Source organism: Ascidiella aspersa, chromosome 3, assembly GCF_963924565.1.
Source record: "Ascidiella aspersa chromosome 3, kaAscAspe10.2, whole genome shotgun sequence".
NCBI lineage: Eukaryota > Metazoa > Chordata > Ascidiacea > Phlebobranchia > Ascidiidae > Ascidiella > Ascidiella aspersa.
Genome location: NC_139449.1, coordinates 11,515,429 through 11,538,762, shown reverse-complemented (window position 1 = coordinate 11,538,762; position 23,334 = coordinate 11,515,429). Strand labels below are relative to the sequence as shown.

The 23,334-nt window shown below is 34.3% G+C and overlaps 11 non-coding genes across 11 annotated transcripts; all 11 read left to right on the top strand.

Moving 5' to 3' along the window:
* Positions 1-2,013: 2,013 nt before the first annotated feature.
* On the top strand, positions 2,014-2,085 carry Trnad-guc (transfer RNA aspartic acid (anticodon GUC)). The gene has a single exon. It is a non-coding gene; the product is annotated as a tRNA-Asp (tRNA).
* Positions 2,086-3,745: 1,660 nt separating this feature from the next.
* Trnad-guc (transfer RNA aspartic acid (anticodon GUC)) lies at positions 3,746-3,817 on the top strand. The gene has a single exon. It is a non-coding gene; the product is annotated as a tRNA-Asp (tRNA).
* Positions 3,818-5,477: 1,660 nt separating this feature from the next.
* Trnad-guc (transfer RNA aspartic acid (anticodon GUC)) lies at positions 5,478-5,549 on the top strand. Its single transcript has one exon. It is a non-coding gene; the product is annotated as a tRNA-Asp (tRNA).
* Positions 5,550-7,209: 1,660 nt separating this feature from the next.
* On the top strand, positions 7,210-7,281 carry Trnad-guc (transfer RNA aspartic acid (anticodon GUC)). Its single transcript has one exon. It is a non-coding gene; the product is annotated as a tRNA-Asp (tRNA).
* A 1,659-nt stretch (positions 7,282-8,940) lies between these two features.
* On the top strand, positions 8,941-9,012 carry Trnad-guc (transfer RNA aspartic acid (anticodon GUC)). The gene has a single exon. It is a non-coding gene; the product is annotated as a tRNA-Asp (tRNA).
* A 1,658-nt stretch (positions 9,013-10,670) lies between these two features.
* On the top strand, positions 10,671-10,742 carry Trnad-guc (transfer RNA aspartic acid (anticodon GUC)). The gene has a single exon. It is a non-coding gene; the product is annotated as a tRNA-Asp (tRNA).
* A 5,122-nt stretch (positions 10,743-15,864) lies between these two features.
* Trnad-guc (transfer RNA aspartic acid (anticodon GUC)) lies at positions 15,865-15,936 on the top strand. Its single transcript has one exon. It is a non-coding gene; the product is annotated as a tRNA-Asp (tRNA).
* A 1,659-nt stretch (positions 15,937-17,595) lies between these two features.
* On the top strand, positions 17,596-17,667 carry Trnad-guc (transfer RNA aspartic acid (anticodon GUC)). Its single transcript has one exon. It is a non-coding gene; the product is annotated as a tRNA-Asp (tRNA).
* Positions 17,668-19,326: 1,659 nt separating this feature from the next.
* On the top strand, positions 19,327-19,398 carry Trnad-guc (transfer RNA aspartic acid (anticodon GUC)). Its single transcript has one exon. It is a non-coding gene; the product is annotated as a tRNA-Asp (tRNA).
* Positions 19,399-21,057: 1,659 nt separating this feature from the next.
* Positions 21,058-21,129, top strand: Trnad-guc (transfer RNA aspartic acid (anticodon GUC)). The gene has a single exon. It is a non-coding gene; the product is annotated as a tRNA-Asp (tRNA).
* Positions 21,130-23,021: 1,892 nt separating this feature from the next.
* On the top strand, positions 23,022-23,093 carry Trnad-guc (transfer RNA aspartic acid (anticodon GUC)). The gene has a single exon. It is a non-coding gene; the product is annotated as a tRNA-Asp (tRNA).
* The last annotated feature ends 241 nt before the right edge of the window (positions 23,094-23,334 follow it).

The following is a 23,334-nucleotide window of genomic DNA, read 5'->3' as shown; positions in this document are numbered from 1 at the left end:
TCTTTTTGAAAGACACACAAATCAATAAAGTTCAAATGCAATTTAATTTGTTTGCAAGTGGTCTTACGTTTAATGTTGAATATTTCTATCATCTGAGATGTATAGGAAACACGGTTCGATTAGTAAACCATACAATTGTTAACAAAAATATGGATAGAGTTGATATGATATATTAATTTGTAAATGTGACATTCCAAATCTCAGAAGCTTTTTTTTTCTTTCTTATTATTCAAAACGCGAAATAACACCAGCCAATATAGGTATGCTACCCTGTCACGTCTTCCTCGTTAGTATAGTGGTCAGTATCCCCGCCTGTCACGCGGGAGACCGGTGTTCGATTCCCCGACTGTGAGATCTTTTTCAAAGGCTGAAGTTATTCATTTGCTTTTTCTACTCTTATGTTATTTCGATTCCGCTCAAATTGTAAACCTTAACATAATTCTAGATATAACTGATTGGAAGTTGGTAGTTGAAACATGAATGAAATGCACGAACTTTGCTGTATATTTGGAACCATGAAATTACATGAATAACATTTGAAAACTGAAACATAACAGATAAATACGTGCGCATATATAAAGACAAAACAATAAAGAAAAGCTGAATAATATTTTTTTTAATACAAAAGGTTGGAACAAACATATACTTAATATAGAAAATGAAAATAATAAAATGATGCAACATTTTATGCAACAGCACACGTGCGCAAGTTTTGCTGACAACGCCGACCATGTTGACCTCGCAGAACACTGGTAACCAACGAAGAGCATGACAGGTTCGGGAAAGATGGACCAACATCAGATATTTTACTGAAATTGATTCTTCTTCCAATTGGCACTGTAGTTGTTTGGTGAGCGTAAGAAGAATTTTTGCAAGCAGTGATATCTGACACGTGTCTAAAATGTTTCGCTTGCTGTCGATAGTCTTTGAAAAGGCATTCTGGTTGGCATTGCAAACGATCGTTTACATGTTCATTTTCTTCGCTTCGAGCTCGTTTTCTTGTTGTACTAGTCGTTGCAGATTTGTTAATGCAAGTGGGTTTACTGTTGGTTGATTGTCTCTTCATTCTACGTCTTGGTTTCGCTGTATGAAATATTTCAATCTTTGGAGACACGTGAAGCGTTTCACAGAAACTCATGCTCAGGAGTCCGATTGCATTGCAGTTCTCAACAGCATTGGGTGACATTTTATTACTAAAGTCGTCTTGCGATAAATTGAACTCGCTTTTATAATTGTGTCAAACGAAGTATAAGCCAAGTAGTTGATTCCGTATTTATATAGGCAGCAAACCTGATTTTGATAATTACAAAGAAAAAAGGAGAACTGTCTAATGAAGCGCTGCTGAAATTTTCTGTTAACCTTATCAGTGTTGTTTTTTCAAATTCATTGACCACCCGCTTGCAGAACGGCTGTCCCTTTGATGTACTAATCACAATCTGTATTACCTCTTTAATCAGTTTATCAAGTATTTTTCGGTTTCAATCTCATCAAAGCAAACGATGCACTAAAGACAAATATACAAAATAAGTTTTTCAGTACCTTGAATAAGTACTCAATTGAATATAAATCTTCACTTAGTTAAACTAGAGATATCTAAAGCTTGTTGATAAATATACACGTATAATGACGAGCCAATTAAAATAATATTTCCAATTATCACTGATGGTTTTACAACTTTACAGTATTCAACAAAAATGTGTTTAGCTATTATTTTGAAATCATAAATTCTTGTTCTTTTTGAAAGACACACAAATCAATAAAGTTCAAATGCAATTTAATTTGTTTGCAAGTGGTCTTACGTTTAATGTTGAATATTTCTATCATCTGAGATGTATAGGAAACACGGTTCGATTAGTAAACCATACAATTGTTAACAAAAATATGGATAGAGTTGATATAATATATTAATTTGTAAATGTGACATTCCAAATCTCAGAAGGTTTTTTTTTCTTTCTTATTATTCAAAACGCGAAATAACACCAGCCAATATAGGTATGCTACCGTGTCACGTCTTCCTCGTTAGTATAGTGGTCAGTATCCCCGCCTGTCACGCGGGAGACCGGGGTTCGATTCCCCGACGGGGAGATCTTTTTCAAAGGCTGAAGTTATTCATTTGCTTTTTCTACTCTTATGTTATTTCGATTCCGCTCAAATTGTAAACCTTAACATAATTCTAGATATAACTGATTGGAAGTTGGTAGTTGAAACATGAATGAAATACACGAACTTTGCTGTATATTTGGAACCATGAAATTACATGAATAACATTTGAAAACTGAAACATAACAGATAAATACGTGCGCATATATAAAGACAAAACAATAAAGAAAAGCTGAATAATATTTTTTTTAATACAAAAGGTTGGAACAAACATATACTTAATATAGAAAATGAAAATAATAAAATGATGCAACATTTTATGCAACAGCACACGTGCGCAAGTTTTGCTGACAACGCCGACCATGTTGACCTCGCAGAACACTGGTAACCAACGAAGAGCATGACAGGTTCGGGAAAGATAGACCAACATCAGATATTTTACTGAAATTGATTCTTCTTCCAATTGGCACTGTAGTTGTTTGGTGAGCGTAAGAAGGATTTTTGCAAGCAGTGATATCTGACACGTGTCTAAAACGTTTCGCTGGCTGTCGATAGTCTTTGAAAAGGCATTCTGGTTGGCATTGCAAACCATCGTTTACATGTTAATAGTCCTCGCTTCGAGCTCGTTTCCTTGTTGTACTAGTCGTTGCAGATTTGTTAATGCAAGTGGGTTTACTGTTGGTTGATTGTCTCTTCATTCTACGTCTTGGTTTCGCTGTATGAAATCTTTCAATCTTTGGAGACACTTGAAGCATTTCACAGAAACTCATGCTCAGGAGTCCGATTGCATTGCAGTTCTCAACAGCATTGGGTGACATTTTATTACTAAAGTCGTCTTGCGATAAATTGAACTCGCTTTTATAATTGTGTCAAACGAAGTATAAGCCAAGTAGTTGATTCCGTATTTATATAGGCAGCAAAGCTGATTTTGATAATTACAAAGAAAAAAGGAGAACTGTCTAATGAAGCGCTGCTGAAATTTTCTGTTAACCTTATCAGTGTTGTTTTTTCAAATTCATTGACCACCCGCTTGCAGAACGGCTGTCCCTTTGATGTACTAATCACAATCTGTATTACCTCTTTAATCAGTTTATCAAGTATTTTTCGGTTTCAATCTCATCAAAGCAAACGATGCACTAAAGACAAATATACAAAATAAGTTTTTCAGTACCTTGAATAAGTACTCAACTGAATATAAATCTTCACTTAGTTAAACTAGAGATATCTAAAGCTTGTTGATAAATATACACGTATAATGACGAGCCAATTAAAATAATATTTCCAATTATCACTGATGGTTTTACAACTTTACAGTATTCAACAAAAATGTGTTTAACTATTATTTTGAAATCACCAATTCTTGTTCTTTTTGAAAGACACACAAATCAAAAAAGTTCAAATGCAATTTAATTTGTTTGCAAGTGGTCTTACGTTTATTGTTGAATATTTCTATCATCTGAGATGTATAGGAAACACGGTTCGATTAGTAAACCATACAATTGTTAACAAAAATATGGATAGAGTTGATATGATATATTAATTTGTAAATGTGACATTCCAAATCTCAGAAGCTTTTTTTTTCTTTTTTATTATTCAAAACGCGAAATAACACCAGCCAATATAGGTATGCTACCCTGTCACGTCTTCCTCGTTAGTATAGTGGTCAGTATCCCCGCCTGTCACGCGGGAGACCGGGGTTCGATTCCCCGACGGGGAGATCTTTTTCAAAGGCTGAAGTTATTCATTTGCTTTTTCTACTCTTATGTTATTTCGATTCCGCTCAAATTGTAAACCTTAACATAATTCTAGATATAACTGATTGGAAGTTGGTAGTTGAAACATGAATGAAATACACGAACTTTGCTGTATATTTGGAACCATGAAATTACATGAATAACATTTGAAAACTGAAACATAACAGATAAATACGTGCGCATATATAAAGACAAAACAATAAAGAAAAGCTGAATAATATTTTTTTTAATACAAAAGGTTGGAACAAACATATACTTAATATAGAAAATGAAAATAATAAAATGATGCAACATTTTATGCAACAGCACACGTGCGCAAGTTTTGCTGACAACGCCGACCATGTTGACCTCGCAGAACACTGGTAACCAACGAAGAGCATGACAGGTTCGGGAAAGATAGACCAACATCAGATATTTTACTGAAATTGATTCTTCTTCCAATTGGCACTGTAGTTGTTTGGTGAGCGTAAGAAGGATTTTTGCAAGCAGTGATATCTGACACGTGTCTAAAACGTTTCGCTGGCTGTCGATAGTCTTTGAAAAGGCATTCTGGTTGGCATTGCAAACCATCGTTTACATGTTAATAGTCCTCGCTTCGAGCTCGTTTCCTTGTTGTACTAGTCGTTGCAGATTTGTTAATGCAAGTGGGTTTACTGTTGGTTGATTGTCTCTTCATTCTACGTCTTGGTTTCGCTGTATGAAATCTTTCAATCTTTGGAGACACTTGAAGCATTTCACAGAAACTCATGCTCAGGAGTCCGATTGCATTGCAGTTCTCAACAGCATTGGGTGACATTTTATTACTAAAGTCGTCTTGCGATAAATTGAACTCGCTTTTATAATTGTGTCAAACGAAGTATAAGCCAAGTAGTTGATTCCGTATTTATATAGGCAGCAAAGCTGATTTTGATAATTACAAAGAAAAAAGGAGAACTGTCTAATGAAGCGCTGCTGAAATTTTCTGTTAACCTTATCAGTGTTGTTTTTTCAAATTCATTGACCACCCGCTTGCAGAACGGCTGTCCCTTTGATGTACTAATCACAATCTGTATTACCTCTTTAATCAGTTTATCAAGTATTTTTCGGTTTCAATCTCATCAAAGCAAACGATGCACTAAAGACAAATATACAAAATAAGTTTTTCAGTACCTTGAATAAGTACTCAATTGAATATAAATCTTCACTTAGTTAAACTAGAGATATCTAAAGCTTGTTGATAAATATACACGTATAATGACGAGCCAATTAAAATAATATTTCCAATTATCACTGATGGTTTTACAACTTTACAGTATTCAACAAAAATGTGTTTAGCTATTATTTTGAAATCATAAATTCTTGTTCTTTTTGAAAGACACACAAATCAATAAAGTTCAAATGCAATTTAATTTGTTTGCAAGTGGTCTTACGTTTAATGTTGAATATTTCTATCATCTGAGATGTATAGGAAACACGGTTCGATTAGTAAACCATACAATTGTTAACAAAAATATGGATAGAGTTGATATAATATATTAATTTGTAAATGTGACATTCCAAATCTCAGAAGGTTTTTTTTTCTTTCTTATTATTCAAAACGCGAAATAACACCAGCCAATATAGGTATGCTACCGTGTCACGTCTTCCTCGTTAGTATAGTGGTCAGTATCCCCGCCTGTCACGCGGGAGACCGGGGTTCGATTCCCCGACGGGGAGATCTTTTTCAAAGGCTGAAGTTATTCATTTGCTTTTTCTACTCTTATGTTATTTCGATTCCGCTCAAATTGTAAACCTTAACATAATTCTAGATATAACTGATTGGAAGTTGGTAGTTGAAACATGAATGAAATACACGAACTTTGCTGTATATTTGGAACCATGAAATTACATGAATAACATTTGAAAACTGAAACATAACAGATAAATACGTGCGCATATATAAAGACAAAACAATAAAGAAAAGCTGAATAATATTTTTTTTAATACAAAAGGTTGGAACAAACATATACTTAATATAGAAAATGAAAATAATAAAATGATGCAACATTTTATGCAACAGCACACGTGCGCAAGTTTTGCTGACAACGCCGACCATGTTGACCTCGCAGAACACTGGTAACCAACGAAGAGCATGACAGGTTCGGGAAAGATAGACCAACATCAGATATTTTACTGAAATTGATTCTTCTTCCAATTGGCACTGTAGTTGTTTGGTGAGCGTAAGAAGGATTTTTGCAAGCAGTGATATCTGACACGTGTCTAAAACGTTTCGCTGGCTGTCGATAGTCTTTGAAAAGGCATTCTGGTTGGCATTGCAAACCATCGTTTACATGTTAATAGTCCTCGCTTCGAGCTCGTTTCCTTGTTGTACTAGTCGTTGCAGATTTGTTAATGCAAGTGGGTTTACTGTTGGTTGATTGTCTCTTCATTCTACGTCTTGGTTTCGCTGTATGAAATCTTTCAATCTTTGGAGACACTTGAAGCATTTCACAGAAACTCATGCTCAGGAGTCCGATTGCATTGCAGTTCTCAACAGCATTGGGTGACATTTTATTACTAAAGTCGTCTTGCGATAAATTGAACTCGCTTTTATAATTGTGTCAAACGAAGTATAAGCCAAGTAGTTGATTCCGTATTTATATAGGCAGCAAAGCTGATTTTGATAATTACAAAGAAAAAAGGAGAACTGTCTAATGAAGCGCTGCTGAAATTTTCTGTTAACCTTATCAGTGTTGTTTTTTCAAATTCATTGACCACCCGCTTGCAGAACGGCTGTCCCTTTGATGTACTAATCACAATCTGTATTACCTCTTTAATCAGTTTATCAAGTATTTTTCGGTTTCAATCTCATCAAAGCAAACGATGCACTAAAGACAAATATACAAAATAAGTTTTTCAGTACCTTGAATAAGTACTCAACTGAATATAAATCTTCACTTAGTTAAACTAGAGATATCTAAAGCTTGTTGATAAATATACACGTATAATGACGAGCCAATTAAAATAATATTTCCAATTATCACTGATGGTTTTACAACTTTACAGTATTCAACAAAAATGTGTTTAACTATTATTTTGAAATCACCAATTCTTGTTCTTTTTGAAAGACACACAAATCAAAAAAGTTCAAATGCAATTTAATTTGTTTGCAAGTGGTCTTACGTTTATTGTTGAATATTTCTATCATCTGAGATGTATAGGAAACACGGTTCGATTAGTAAACCATACAATTGTTAACAAAAATATGGATAGAGTTGATATGATATATTAATTTGTAAATGTGACATTCCAAATCTCAGAAGCTTTTTTTTTCTTTTTTATTATTCAAAACGCGAAATAACACCAGCCAATATAGGTATGCTACCCTGTCACGTCTTCCTCGTTAGTATAGTGGTCAGTATCCCCGCCTGTCACGCGGGAGACCGGGGTTCGATTCCCCGACGGGGAGATCTTTTTCAAAGGCTGAAGTTATTCATTTGCTTTTTCTACTCTTATGTTATTTCGATTCCGCTCAAATTGTAAACCTTAACATAATTCTAGATATAACTGATTGGAAGTTGGTAGTTGAAACATGAATGAAATACACGAACTTTGCTGTATATTTGGAACCATGAAATTACATGAATAACATTTGAAAACTGAAACATAACAGATAAATACGTGCGCATATATAAAGACAAAACAATAAAGAAAAGCTGAATAATATTTTTTTTAATACAAAAGGTTGGAACAAACATATACTTAATATAGAAAATGAAAATAATAAAATGATGCAGCATTTTATGCAACAGCACACGTGCGCAAGTTTTGCTGACAACGCCGACCATGTTGACCTCGCAGAACACTGGTAACCAACGAAGAGCTTGACAGGTTCGGGAAAGATGGACCAACATCAGATATTTTACTGAAATTGATTCTTCTTCCAATTGGCACTGTAGTTGTTTGGTGAGCGTAAGAATAATTTTTGCAAGCAGTGATATCTGACACGTGTCTAAAACGTTTCGCTTGCTGTCGATAGTCTTTGAAAAGGCATTCTGGTTGGCATTGCAAACGATCGTTTACATGTTCATTTTCTTCGCTTCGAGCTCGTTTCCTTGTTGTACTAGTCGTTGCAGATTTGTTAATGCAAGTGGGTTTACTGTTGGTTGATTGTCTCTTCATTCTACGTCTTGGTTTCGCTGTATGAAATATTTCAATCTTTGGAGACACGTGAAGCGTTTCACAGAAACTCATGCTCAGGAGTCCGATTGCATTGCAGTTCTCAACAGCATTGGGTGACATTTTATTACTAAAGTCGTCTTGCGATAAATTGAACTCGCTTTTATAATTGTGTCAAACGAAGTATAAGCCAAGTAGTTGATTCCGTATTTATATAGGCAGCAAAGCTGATTTTGATAATTACAAAGAAAAAAGGAGAACTGTCTAATGAAGCGCTGCTGAAATTTTCTGTTAACCTTATCAGTGTTGTTTTTTCAAATTCATTGACCACCCGCTTGCAGAACGGCTGTCCCTTTGATGTACTAATCACAATCTGTATTACCTCTTTAATCAGTTTATCAAGTATTTTTCGGTTTCAATCTCATCAAAGCAAACGATGCACTAAAGACAAATATACAAAATAAGTTTTTCAGTACCTTGAATAAGTACTCAACTGAATATAAATCTTCACTTAGTTAAACTAGAGATATCTAAAGCTTGTTGATAAATATACACGTATATTGACCAGCCAATTAAAATAATATTTCCAATTATCACTGATGGTTTTACAACTTTACAGTATTCAACAAAAATGTGTTCAGCTATTATTTTGAAATCACAAATTCTTGTTCTTTTTGAAAGACACACAAATCAATAAAGTTCAAATGCAATTTAATTTGTTTGCAAGTGGTCTTACGTTTAATGTTAAATATTTCTATTATCTGAGATGTATAGGAAACACGGTTCGATTAGTAAACCATACAATTGTTAACAAAAATATGGATAGAGTTGATATGATATATTAATTTGTAAATGTGACATTCCAAACTCAGAAGCTTTTTTTTTCTTTCTTATTATTCAAAACGCGAAATAACACCAGCCAATATAGGTATGCTACCCTGTCACGTCTTCCTCGTTAGTATAGTGGTCAGTATCCCCGCCTGTCACGCGGGAGACCGGGGTTCGATTCCCCGACGGGGAGATCTTTTTCAAAGGCTGAAGTTATTCATTTGCTTTTTCTACTCTTATGTTATTTCGATTCCGCTCAAATTGTAAACCATAACATAATTCTAGATATAACTGATTGGAAGTTGGTAGTTGAAACATGAATGAAATACACGAACTTTGCTGTATATTTGGAACCATGAAATTACATGAATAACATTTGAAAACTGAAACATAACAGATAAATACGTGCGCATATATAAAGACAAAACAATAAAGAAAAGCTGAATAATATTTTTTTTAATACAAAAGGTTGGAACAAACATATACTTAATATAGAAAATGAAAATAATAAAATGATGCAACATTTTATGCAACAGCACACGTGCGCAAGTTTTGCTGACAACGCCGACCATGTTGACCTCGCAGAACACTGGTAACCAACGAAGAGCATGACAGGTTCGGGAAAGATGGACCAACATCAGATATTTTACTGAAATTGATTCTTCTTCCAATTGGCACTGTAGTTGTTTGGTGAGCGTAAGAAGGATTTTTGCAAGCAGTGATATCTGACACGTGTCTAAAACGTTTCGCTTGCTGTCGATAGTCTTTGAAAAGGCATTCTGGTTGGCATTGCAAACGATCGTTTACATGTTCATTTTCTTCGCTTCGAGCTCGTTTCCTTGTTGTACTAGTCGTTGCAGATTTGTTAATGCAAGTGGGTTTACTGTTGGTTGATTGTCTCTTCATTCTACGTCTTGGTTTCGCTGTATGAAATCGTTCAATCTTTGGAGACACGTGAAGCGTTTCACAGAAACTCATGCTCAGGAGTCCGATTGCATTGCAGTTCTCAACAGCATTGGGTGACATTTTATTACTAAAGTCGTCTTGCGATAAATTGAACTCGCTTTTATAATTGTGTCAAACGAAGTATAAGCCAAGTAGTTGATTCCGTATTTATATAGGCAGCAAAGCTGATTTTGATAATTACAAAAAAAAAGGAGAACTGTCTAATGAAGCGCTGCTGAAATTTCTGTTAACCTTATCAGTGTTGTTTTTTCAAATTCATTGACCACCCGCTTGCAGAACGGCTGTCCCTTTGATGTACTAATCACAATCTGTATTACCTCTTTAATCAGTTTATCAAGTATTTTTCGGTTTCAATCTCATCAAAGCAAACGATGCACTAAAGACAAATATACAAAATAAGTTTTTCAGTACCTTGAATAAGTACTCAACTGAATATAAATCTTCACTTAGTTAAACTAGAGATATCTAAAGCTTGTTGATAAATATACACGTATAATGACGAGCCAATTAAAATAATATTTCCAATTATCACTGATGGTTTTACAACTTTACAGTATTCAACAAAAATGTGTTTAGCTATTATTTTGAAATCACCAATTCTTGTTCTTTTTGAAAGACACACAAATCAATAAAGTTCAAATGCAATTTAATTTGTTTGCAAGTGGTCTTACGTTTAATGTTGAATATTTCTATCATCTGAGATGTATAGGAAACACGGTTCGATTAGTAAACCATACAATTGTTAACAAAAATATGGATAGAGTTGATATGATATATTAATTTGTAAATGTGACATTCCAAATCTCAGAAGCTTTTTTTTTCTTTCTTATTATTCAAAACGCGAAATAACACCAGCCAATATAGGTATGCTACCCTGTCACGTCTTCCTCGTTAGTATAGTGGTCAGTATCCCCGCCTGTCACGCGGGAGACCGGGGTTCGATTCCCCGACGGGGAGATCTTTTTCAAAGGCTGAAGTTATTCATTTGCTTTTTCTACTCTTATGTTATTTCGATTCCGCTCAAATTGTAAACCTTAACATAATTCTAGATATAACTGATTGGAAGTTGGTAGTTGAAACATGAATGAAATACACGAACTTTGCTGTATAATTGGAACCATGAAATTACATGAATAACATTTGAAAACTGAAACATAACAGATAAATACGTGCGCATATATAAAGACAAAACAATAAAGAAAAGCTGAATAATATTTTTTTTAATACAAAAGGTTGGAACAAACATATACTAAATATAGAAAATGAAAATAATAAAATGATGCAACATTTTATGCAACAGCACACGTGCGCAAGTTTTGCTGACAACGCCGACCATGTTGACCTCGCAGAACACTGGTAACCAACGAAGAGCATGACAGGTTCGGGAAAGATGGACCAACATCAGATATTTTACTGAAATTGATTCTTCTTCCAATTGGCACTGTAGTTGTTTGGTGAGCGTAAGAATAATTTTTGCAAGCAGTGATATCTGACACGTGTCTAAAACGTTTCGCTTGCTGTCGATAGTCTTTGAAAAGGCATTCTGGTTGGCATTGCAAACGATCGTTTACATGTTCATTTTCTTCGCTTCGAGCTTGTTTCCTTGTTGTACTAGTCGTTGCAGATTTGTTAATGCAAGTGGGTTTACTGTTGGTTGATTGTCTCTTCATTCTACGTCTTGGTTTCGCTGTATGAAATATTTCAATCTTTGGAGACACGTGAAGCGTTTCACAGAAACTCATGCTCAGGAGTCCGATTGCATTGCAGTTCTCAACAGCATTGGGTGACATTTTATTACTAAAGTCGTCTTGCGATAAATTGAACTCGCTTTTATAATTGTGTCAAACGAAGTATAAGCCAAGTAGTTGATTCCGTATTTATATAGGCAGCAAAGCTGATTTTGATAATTACAAAGAAAAAAGGAGAACTGTCTAATGAAGCGCTGCTGAAATTTTCTGTTAACCTTATCAGTGTTGTTTTTTCAAATTCATTGACCACCCGCTTGCAGAACGGCTGTCCCTTTGATGTACTAATCACAATCTGTATTACCTCTTTAATCAGTTTATCAAGTATTTTTCGGTTTCAATCTCATCAAAGCAAACGATGCACTAAAGACAAATATACAAAATAAGTTTTTCAGTACCTTGAATAAGTACTCAACTGAATATAAATCTTCACTTAGTTAAACTAGAGATATCTAAATCTTGTTGATAAATATACACGTATAATGACCAGCCAATTAAAATAATATTTCCAATTATCACTGATGGTTTTACAACTTTACAGTATTCAACAAAAATGTGTTTAGCTATTATTTTGAAATCACAAATTCTTGTTCTTTTTGAAAGACACACAAATCAATAAAGTTCAAATGCAATTTAATTTGTTTGCAAGTGGTCTCACGTTTAATGTTGAATATTTCTATCATCTGAGATGTATAGGAAACACGGTTCGATTAGTAAACCATACAATTGTTAACAAAAATATGGATAGAGTTGATATGATATATTAATTTGTAAATGTGACATTCCAAACTCAGAAGCTTTTTTTTTCTTTCTTATTATTCAAAACGCGAAATAACACCAGCCAATATAGGTATGCTACCCTGTCACGTCTTCCTCGTTAGTATAGTGGTCAGTATCCCCGCCTGTCACGCGGGAGACCGGGGTTCGATTCCCGACGGGGAGATCTTTTTCAAAGGCTGAAGTTATTCATTTGCTTTTTCTACTCTTATGTTATTTCGATTCCGCTCAAATTGTAAACCTTAACATAATTCTAGATATAACTGATTGGAAGTTGGTAGTTGAAACATGAATGAAATACACGAACTTTGCTGTATATTTGGAACCATGAAATTACATGAATAACATTTGAAAACTGAAACATAACAGATAAATACGTGCGCATATATAAAGACAAAACAATAAAGAAAAGCTGAATAATATTTTTTTTAATACAAAATGTTGGAACAAACATATACTTAATATAGAAAATGAAAATAATAAAATGATGCAACATTTTATGCAACAGCACACGTGCGCAAGTTTTGCTGACAACGCCGACCATGTTGACCTCGCAGAACACTGGTAACCAACGAAGAGCATGACAGGTTCGGGAAAGATGGACCAACATCAGATATTTTACTGAAATTGATTCTTCTTCCAATTGGCACTGTAGTTGTTTGGTGAGCGTAAGAAGGATTTTTGCAAGCAGTGATATCTGACACGTGTCTAAAACGTTTCGCTTGCTGTCGATAGTCTTTGAAAAGGCATTCTGGTTGGCATTGCAAACGATCGTTTACATGTTCATTTTCTTCGCTTCGAGCTCGTTTCCTTGTTGTACTAGTCGTTGCAGATTTGTTAATGCAAGTGGGTTTACTGTTGGTTGATTGTCTCTTCATTCTACGTCTTGGTTTCGCTGTATGAAATCGTTCAATCTTTGGAGACACGTGAAGCGTTTCACAGAAACTCATGCTCAGGAGTCCGATTGCATTGCAGTTCTCAACAGCATTGGGTGACATTTTATTACTAAAGTCGTCTTGCGATAAATTGAACTCGCTTTTATAATTGTGTCAAACGAAGTATAAGCCAAGTAGTTGATTCCATATTTATATTGGCAGCAAAGCTGATTTTGATAATTCCAAACAAAAAAGGAGAACTGTCTAATGAAGCGCTGCTGAAATTTTCTGTTAACCTTATCAGTGTTGTTTTTTCAAATTCATTGACCACCCGCTTGCAGAACGGCTGTCCCTTTAAAGTACTAATCACAATCTGTATTACCTCTTTAATCAGTTTATCAAGTATTTTTCGGTTTCAATCTCATCAAAGCAAACGATGCACTAAAGACAAATATACAAAATAAGTTTTTCAGTACCTTGAATAAGTACTCAACTGAATATAAATCTTCACTTAGTTAAACTAGAGATATCTAAAGCTTGTTGATAAATATACACGTATAATGACGAGCCAATTAAAATAATATTTCCAATTATCACTGATGGTTTTACAACTTTACAGTATTCAACAAAAATGTGTTTAGCTATTATTTTGAAATCACCAATTCTTGTTCTTTTTGAAAGACACACAAATCAATAAAGTTCAAATGCAATTTAATTTGTTTGTAAGTGGTCTTACGTTTAATGTTGAATATTTCTATCATCTGAGATGTATAGGAAACACGGTTCGATTAGTAAACCATACAATTGTTAACAAAAATATGGATAGAGTTGATATGATATATTAATTTGTAAATGTGACATTCCAAATCTCAGAAGCTTTTTTTTTCTTTCTTATTATTCAAAACGCGAAATAACACCAGCCAATATAGGTATGCTACCCTGTCACGTCTTCCTCGTTAGTATAGTGGTCAGTATCCCCGCCTGTCACGCGGGAGACCGGGGTTCTATTCCCCGACGGGGAGATCTTTTTGAAAGGCTGAAGTTATTCATTTGCTTTTTCTACTCTTATGTTATTTCGATTCCGCTCAAATTGTAAACCTTAACATAATTCTAGATATAACTGATTGGAAGTTGGTAGTTGAAACATGAATGAAATACACGAACTTTGCTGTATATTTGGAACCATGAAATTACATGAATAACATTTGAAAACTGAAACATAACAGATAAATACGTGCGCATATATAAAGACAAAACAATAAAGAAAAGCTGAATAATATTGTTTTTAATACAAAAGGTTGGAACAAACATATACTTAATATAGAAAATGAAAATAATAAAATGATGCAACATTTTATGCAACAGCACACGTGCGCAAGTTTTGCTGACAACGCCGACCATGTTGACCTCGCAGAACACTGGTAACCAACGAAGAGCATGACAGGTTCGGGAAAGATGGACCAACATCAGATATTTTACTGAAATTGATTCTTCTTCCAATTGGCACTGTAGTTGTTTGGTGAGCGTAAGAAGAATTTTTGCAAGCAGTGATATCTGACACGTGTCTAAAACGTTTCGCTTGCTGTCGATAGTCTTTGAAAAGGCATTCTGGTTGGCATTGCAAACGATCGTTTACATGTTCATTTTCTTCGCTTCGAGCTCGTTTCCTTGTTGTACTAGTCGTTGCAGATTTGTTAATGCAAGTGGGTTTACTGTTGGTTGATTGTCTCTTCATTCTACGTCTTGGTTTCGCTGTATGAAATCTTTCAATCTTTGGAGATACTTGAAGCGTTTCACAGAAACTCATGCTCAGGAGTCCGATTGCATTGCAGTTCTCAACAGCATTGGGTGACATTTTATTACTAAAGTCGTCTTGCGATAAATTGAACTCGCTTTTATAATTGTGTCAAACGAAGTATAAGCCAAGTAGTTGATTCCGTATTTATATAGGCAGCAAACCTGATTTTGATAATTACAAAGAAAAAAGGAGAACTGTCTAATGAAGCGCTGCTGAAATTTTCTGTTAACCTTATCAGTGTTGTTTTTTCAAATTCATTGACCACCCGCTTGCAGAACGGCTGTCCCTTTGATGTACTAATCACAATCTGTATTACCTCTTTAATCAGTTTATCAAGTATTTTTCGGTTTCAATCTCATCAAAGCAAACGATGCACTAAAGACAAATATACAAAATAAGTTTTTCAGTACCTTGAATAAGTACTCAATTGAATATAAATCTTCACTTAGTTAAACTAGAGATATCTAAAGCTTGTTGATAAATATACACGTATAATGACGAGCCAATTAAAATAATATTTCCAATTATCACTGATGGTTTTACAACTTTACAGTATTCAACAAAAATGTGTTTAGCTATTATTTTGAAATCATAAATTCTTGTTCTTTTTGAAAGACACACAAATCAATAAAGTTCAAATGCAATTTAATTTGTTTGCAAGTGGTCTTACGTTTAATGTTGAATATTTCTATCATCTGAGATGTATAGGAAACACGGTTCGATTAGTAAACCATACAATTGTTAACAAAAATATGGATAGAGTTGATATAATATATTAATTTGTAAATGTGACATTCCAAATCTCAGAAGCTTTTTTTTTCTTTCTTATTATTCAAAACGCGAAATAACACCAGCCAATATAGGTATGCTACCGTGTCACGTCTTCCTCGTTAGTATAGTGGTCAGTATCCCCGCCTGTCACGCGGGAGACCGGGGTTCGATTCCCCGACGGGGAGATCTTTTTCAAAGGCTGAAGTTATTCATTTGCTTTTTCTACTCTTATGTTATTTCGATTCCGCTCAAATTGTAAACCTTAACATAATTCTAGATATAACTGATTGGAAGTTGGTAGTTGAAACATGAATGAAATACACGAACTTTGCTGTATATTTGGAACCATGAAATTACATGAATAACATTTGAAAACTGAAACATAACAGATAAATACGTGCGCATATATAAAGACAAAACAATAAAGAAAAGCTGAATAATATTTTTTTTAATACAAAAGGTTGGAACAAACATATACTTAATATAGAAAATGAAAATAATAAAATCATGCAGCATTTTATGCAACAGCACACGTGCGCAAGTTTTGCTGACAACGCCGACCATGTTGACCTCGCAGAACACTGGTAACCAACGAAGAGCTTGACAGGTTCGGGAAAGATGGACCAACATCAGATATTTTACTGAAATTGATTCTTCTTCCAATTGGCACTGTAGTTGTTTGGTGAGCGTAAGAATAATTTTTGCAAGCAGTGATATCTGACACGTGTCTAAAACGTTTCGCTTGCTGTCGATAGTCTTTGAAAAGGCATTCTGGTTGGCATTGCAAACGATCGTTTACATGTTCATTTTCTTCGCTTCGAGCTCGTTTCCTTGTTGTACTAGTCGTTGCAGATTTGTTAATGCAAGTGGGTTTACTGTTGGTTGATTGTCTCTTCATTCTACGTCTTGGTTTCGCTGTATGAAATATTTCAATCTTTGGAGACACGTGAAGCGTTTCACAGAAACTCATGCTCAGGAGTCCGATTGCATTGCAGTTCTCAACAGCATTGGGTGACATTTTATTACTAAAGTCGTCTTGCGATAAATTGAACTCGCTTTTATAATTGTGTCAAACGAAGTATAAGCCAAGTAGTTGATTCCGTATTTATATAGGCAGCAAAGCTGATTTTGATAATTACAAAGAAAAAAGGAGAACTGTCTAACGAAGCGCTGCTGAAATTTTCTGTTAACCTTATCAGTGTTGTTTTTTCAAATTCATTGACCACCCGCTTGCAGAACGGCTGTCCCTTTGATGTACTAATCACAATCTGTATTACCTCTTTAATCAGTTTATCAAGTATTTTTCGGTTTCAATCTCATCAAAGCAAACGATGCACTAAAGACAAATATACAAAATAAGTTTTTCAGTACCTTGAATAAGTACTCAACTGAATATAAATCTTCACTTAGTTAAACTAGAGATATCTAAAGCTTGTTGATAAATATACACGTATAATGACCAGCCAATTAAAATAATATTTCCAATTATCACTGATGGTTTTACAACTTTACAGTATTCAACAAAAATGTGTTTAGCTATTATTTTGAAATCACAAATTCTTGTTCTTTTTGAAAGACACACAAATCAATAAAGTTCAAATGCAATTTAATTTGTTTGCAAGTGGTCTTACGTTTAATGTTGAATATTTCTATTATCTGAGATGTATAGGAAACACGGTTCGATTAGTAAACCATACAATTGTTAACAAAAATATGGATAGAGTTGATATGATATATTAATTTGTAAATGTGACATTCCAAACTCAGAAGCTTTTTTTTTCTTTCTTATTATTCAAAACGCGAAATAACACCAGCCAATATAGGTATGCTACCCTGTCACGTCTTCCTCGTTAGTATAGTGGTCAGTATCCCCGCCTGTCACGCGGGAGACCGGGGTTCGATTCCCCGACGGGGAGATCTTTTTCAAAGGCTGAAGTTATTCATTTGCTTTTTCTACTCTTATGTTATTTCGATTCCGCTCAAATTGTAAACCTTAACATAATTCTAGATATAACTGATTGGAAGTTGGTAGTTGAAACATGAATGAAATACACGAACTTTGCTGTATATTTGGAACCATGAAATTACATGAATAACATTTGAAAACTGAAACATAACAGATAAATACGTGCTCATATATAAAGACAAAACAATAAAGAAAAGCTGAATAATATTTTTTTTAATACAAAAGGTTGGAACAAACATATACTTAATATAGAAAATGAAAATAATAAAATGATGCAACATTTTATGCAACAGCACACGTGCGCAAGTTTTGCTGACAACGCCGACCATGTTGACCTCGCAGAACACTGGTAACCAACGAAGAGCATGACAGGTTCGGGAAAGATGGACCAACATCAGATATTTTACTGAAATTGATTCTTCTTCCAATTGGCACTGTAGTTGTTTGGTGAGCGTAAGAATAATTTTTGCAAGCAGTGATATCTGACACGTGTCTAAAACGTTTCGCTTGCTGTCGATAGTCTTTGAAAAGGCATTCTGGTTGGCATTGCAAACGATCGTTTACATGTTCATTTTCTTCGCTTCGAGCTCGTTTCCTTGTTGTACTAGTCGTTGCAGATTTGTTAATGCAAGTGGGTTTACTGTTGGTTGATTGTCTCTTCATTCTACGTCTTGGTTTCGCTGTATGAAATATTTCAATCTTTGGAGACACGTGAAGCGTTTCACAGAAACTCATGCTCAGGAGTCCGATTGCATTGCAGTTCTCAACAGCATTGGGTGACATTTTATTACTAAAGTCGTCTTGCGATAAATTGAACTCGCTTTTATAATTGTGTCAAACGAAGTATAAGCCAAGTAGTTGATTCCGTATTTATATAGGCAGCAAAGCTGATTTTGATAATTACAAAGAAAAAAGGAGAACTGTCTAATGAAGCGCTGCTGAAATTTTCTGTTAACCTTATCAGTGTTGTTTTTTCAAATTCATTGACCACCCGCTTGCAGAACGGCTGTCCCTTTGATGTACTAATCACAATCTGTATTACCTCTTTAATCAGTTTATCAAGTATTTTTCGGTTTCAATCTCATCAAAGCAAACGATGCACTAAAGACAAATATACAAAATAAGTTTTTCAGTACCTTGAATAAGTACTCAACTGAATATAAATCTTCACTTAGTTAAACTAGAGATATCTAAATCTTGTTGATAAATATACACGTATAATGACCAGCCAATTAAAATAATATTTCCAATTATCACTGATGGTTTTACAACTTTACAGTATTCAACAAAAATGTGTTTAGCTATTATTTTGAAATCACAAATTCTTGTTCTTTTTGAAAGACACACAAATCAATAAAGTTCAAATGCAATTTAATTTGTTTGCAAGTGGTCTTACGTTTAATGTTGAATATTTCTATCATCTGAGATGTATAGGAAACACGGTTCGATTAGTAAACCATACAATTGTTAACAAAAATATGGATAGAGTTGATATGATATATTAATTTGTAAATGTGACATTCCAAACTCAGAAGCTTTTTTTTTCTTTCTTATTATTCAAAACGCGAAATAACACCAGCCAATATAGGTATGCTACCCTGTCACGTCTTCCTCGTTAGTATAGTGGTCAGTATCCCCGCCTGTCACGCGGGAGACCGGGGTTCGATTCCCCGACGGGGAGATCTTTTTCAAAGGCTGAAGTTATTCATTTGCTTTTTCTACTCTTATGTTATTTCGATTCCGCTCAAATTGTAAACCTTAACATAATTCTAGATATAACTGATTGGAAGTTGGTAGTTGAAACATGAATGAAATACACGAACTTTGCTGTATATTTGGAACCATGAAATTACATGAATAACATTTGAAAACTGAAACATAACAGATAAATACGTGCGCATATATAAAGACAAAACAATAAAGAAAAGCTGAATAATATTTTTTTTAATACAAAATGTTGGAACAAACATATACTTAATATAGAAAATGAAAATAATAAAATGATGCAACATTTTATGCAACAGCACACGTGCGCAAGTTTTGCTGACAACGCCGACCATGTTGACCTCGCAGAACACTGGTAACCAACGAAGAGCATGACAGGTTCGGGAAAGATGGACCAACATCAGATATTTTACTGAAATTGATTCTTCTTCCAATTGGCACTGTAGTTGTTTGGTGAGCGTAAGAAGGATTTTTGCAAGCAGTGATATCTGACACGTGTCTAAAACGTTTCGCTTGCTGTCGATAGTCTTTGAAAAGGCATTCTGGTTGGCATTGCAAACGATCGTTTACATGTTCATTTTCTTCGCTTCGAGCTCGTTTCCTTGTTGTACTAGTCGTTGCAGATTTGTTAATTCAAGTGGGTTTACTGTTGGTTGATTGTCTCTTCATTCTACGTCTTGGTTTCGCTGTATGAAATCGTTCAATCTTTGGAGACACGTGAAGCGTTTCACAGAAACTCATGCTCAGGAGTCCGATTGCATTGCAGTTCTCAACAGCATTGGGTGACATTTTATTACTAAAGTCGTCTTGCGATAAATTGAACTCGCTTTTATAATTGTGTCGAACGAAGTATAAGCCAAGTAGTTGATTCCATATTTATATTGGCAGCAAAGCTGATTTTGATAATTCCAAACAAAAAAGGAGAACTGTCTAATGAAGCGCTGCTGAAATTTTCTGTTAACCTTATCAGTGTTGTTTTTTCAAATTCATTGACCACCCGCTTGCAGAACGGCTGTCCCTTTAAAGTACTAATCACAATCTGTATTACCTCTTTAATCAGTTTATCAAGTATTTTTCGGTTTCAATCTCATCAAAGCAAACGATGCACTAAAGACAAATATACAAAATAAGTTTTTCAGTACCTTGAATAAGTACTCAACTGAATATAAATCTTCACTTAGTTAAACTAGAGATATCTAAAGCTTGTTGATAAATATACACGTATAATGACGAGCCAATTAAAATAATATTTCCAATTATCACTGATGGTTTTACAACTTTACAGTATTCAACAAAAATGTGTTTAGCTATTATTTTGAAATCACCAATTCTTGTTCTTTTTGAAAGACACACAAATCAATAAAGTTCAAATGCAATTTAATTTGTTTGTAAGTGGTCTTACGTTTAATGTTGAATATTTCTATCATCTGAGATGTATAGGAAACACGGTTCGATTAGTAAACCATACAATTGTTAACAAAAATATGGATAGAGTTGATATGATATATTAATTTGTAAATGTGACATTCCAAATCTCAGAAGCTTTTTTTTCTTTCTTATTATTCAAAACGCGAAATAACACCAGCCAATATAGGTATGCTACCCTGTCACGTCTTCCTCGTTAGTATAGTGGTCAGTATCCCCGCCTGTCACGCGGGAGACCGGGGTTCGATTCCCCGACGGGGAGATCTTTTTGAAAGGCTGAAGTTATTCATTTGCTTTTTCTACTCTTATGTTATTTCGATTCCGCTCAAATTGTAAACCTTAACATAATTCTAGATATAACTGATTGGAAGTTGGTAGTTGAAACATGAATGAAATACACGAACTTTGCTGTATATTTGGAACCATGAAATTACATGAATAACATTTGAAAACTGAAACATAACAGATAAATACGTGCGCATATATAAAGACAAAACAATAAAGAAAAGCTGAATAATATTGTTTTTAATACAAAAGGTTGGAACAAACATATACTTAATATAGAAAATGAAAATAATAAAATGATGCAACATTTTATGCAACAGCACACGTGCGCAAGTTTTGCTGACAACGCCGACCATGTTGACCTCGCAGAACACTGGTAACCAACGAAGAGCATGACAGGTTCGGGAAAGATGGACCAACATCAGATATTTTACTGAAATTGATTCTTCTTCCAATTGGCACTGTAGTTGTTTGGTGAGCGTAAGAAGAATTTTTGCAAGCAGTGATATCTGACACGTGTCTAAAACGTTTCGCTTGCTGTCGATAGTCTTTGAAAAGGCATTCTGGTTGGCATTGCAAACGATCGTTTACATGTTCATTTTCTTCGCTTCGAGCTCGTTTCCTTGTTGTACTAGTCGTTGCAGATTTGTTAATGCAAGTGGGTTTACTGTTGGTTGATTGTCTCTTCATTCTACGTCTTGGTTTCGCTGTATGAAATATTTCAATCTTTGGAGACACGTGAAGCGTTTCACAGAAACTCATGCTCAGGAGTCCGATTGCATTGCAGTTCTCAACAGCATTGGGTGACATTTTATTACTAAAGTCGTCTTGCGATAAATTGAACTCGCTTTTATAATTGTGTCAAACGAAGTATAAGCCAAGTAGTTGATTCCGTATTTATATAGGCAGCAAAGCTGATTTTGATAATTACAAAGAAAAAAGGAGAACTGTCTAATGAAGCGCTGCTGAAATTTTCTGTTAACCTTATCAGTGTTGTTTTTTCAAATTCATTGACCACCCGCTTGCAGAACGGCTGTCCCTTTGATGTACTAATCACAATCTGTATTACCTCTTTAATCAGTTTATCAAGTATTTTTCGGTTTCAATCTCATCAAAGCAAACGATGCACTAAAGACAAATATACAAAATAAGTTTTTCAGTACCTTGAATAAGTACTCAACTGAATATAAATCTTCACTTAGTTAAACTAGAGATATCTAAAGTTTGTTGATAAATATACACGTATAATGACCAGCCAATTAAAATAATATTTCCAATTATCACTGATGGTTTTACAACTTTACAGTATTCAACAAAAATGTGTTTAGCTATTATTTTGAAATCACAAATTCTTGTTCTTTTTGAAAGACACACAAATCAATAAAGTTCAAATGCAATTTAATTTGTTTGCAAGTGGTCTTACGTTTAATGTTGAATATTTCTATCATCTGAGATGTATAGGAAACACGGTTCGATTAGTAAACCATACAATTGTTAACAAGTTCAAATGCAATTTAATTTGTTTGCAAGTGGTCTTACGTTTAATGTTGAATATTTCTATCATCTGAGATGTATAGGAAACACGGTTCGATTAGTAAACCATACAATTGTTAACAAGTTCAAATGCAATTTAATTTGTTTGCAAGTGGTCTTACGTTTAATGTTGAATATTTCTATCATCTGAGATGTATAGGAAACACGGTTCGATTAGTAAACCATACAATTGTTAACAAAAATATGGATAGAGTTGATATGATATATTAATTTGTAAATGTGACATTCCAAATCTCAGAAGCTTTTTTTTTCTTTCTTATTATTCAAAACGCGAAATAACACCAGCCAATATAGGTATGCTACCCTGTAACGTCTTCCTCGTTAGTATAGTGGTCAGTATCCCCGCCTGTCACGCGGGAGACCGGGGTTCGATTCCCCGACGGGGAGATCTTTTTCAAAGGCTGAAGTTATTCATTTGCTTTTTCTACTCTTATGTTATTTCGATTCCGCTCAAATTGTAAACCTTAACATAATTCTAGATATAACTGATTGGAAGTTGAAACATGAATGAAATACACGAACTTTGCTGTATATTTGGAACCATGAAATTACATGAATAACATTTGAAAACTGAAACATAACAGATAAATACGTGCGCATATATAAAGACAAAACAATAAAGAAAAGC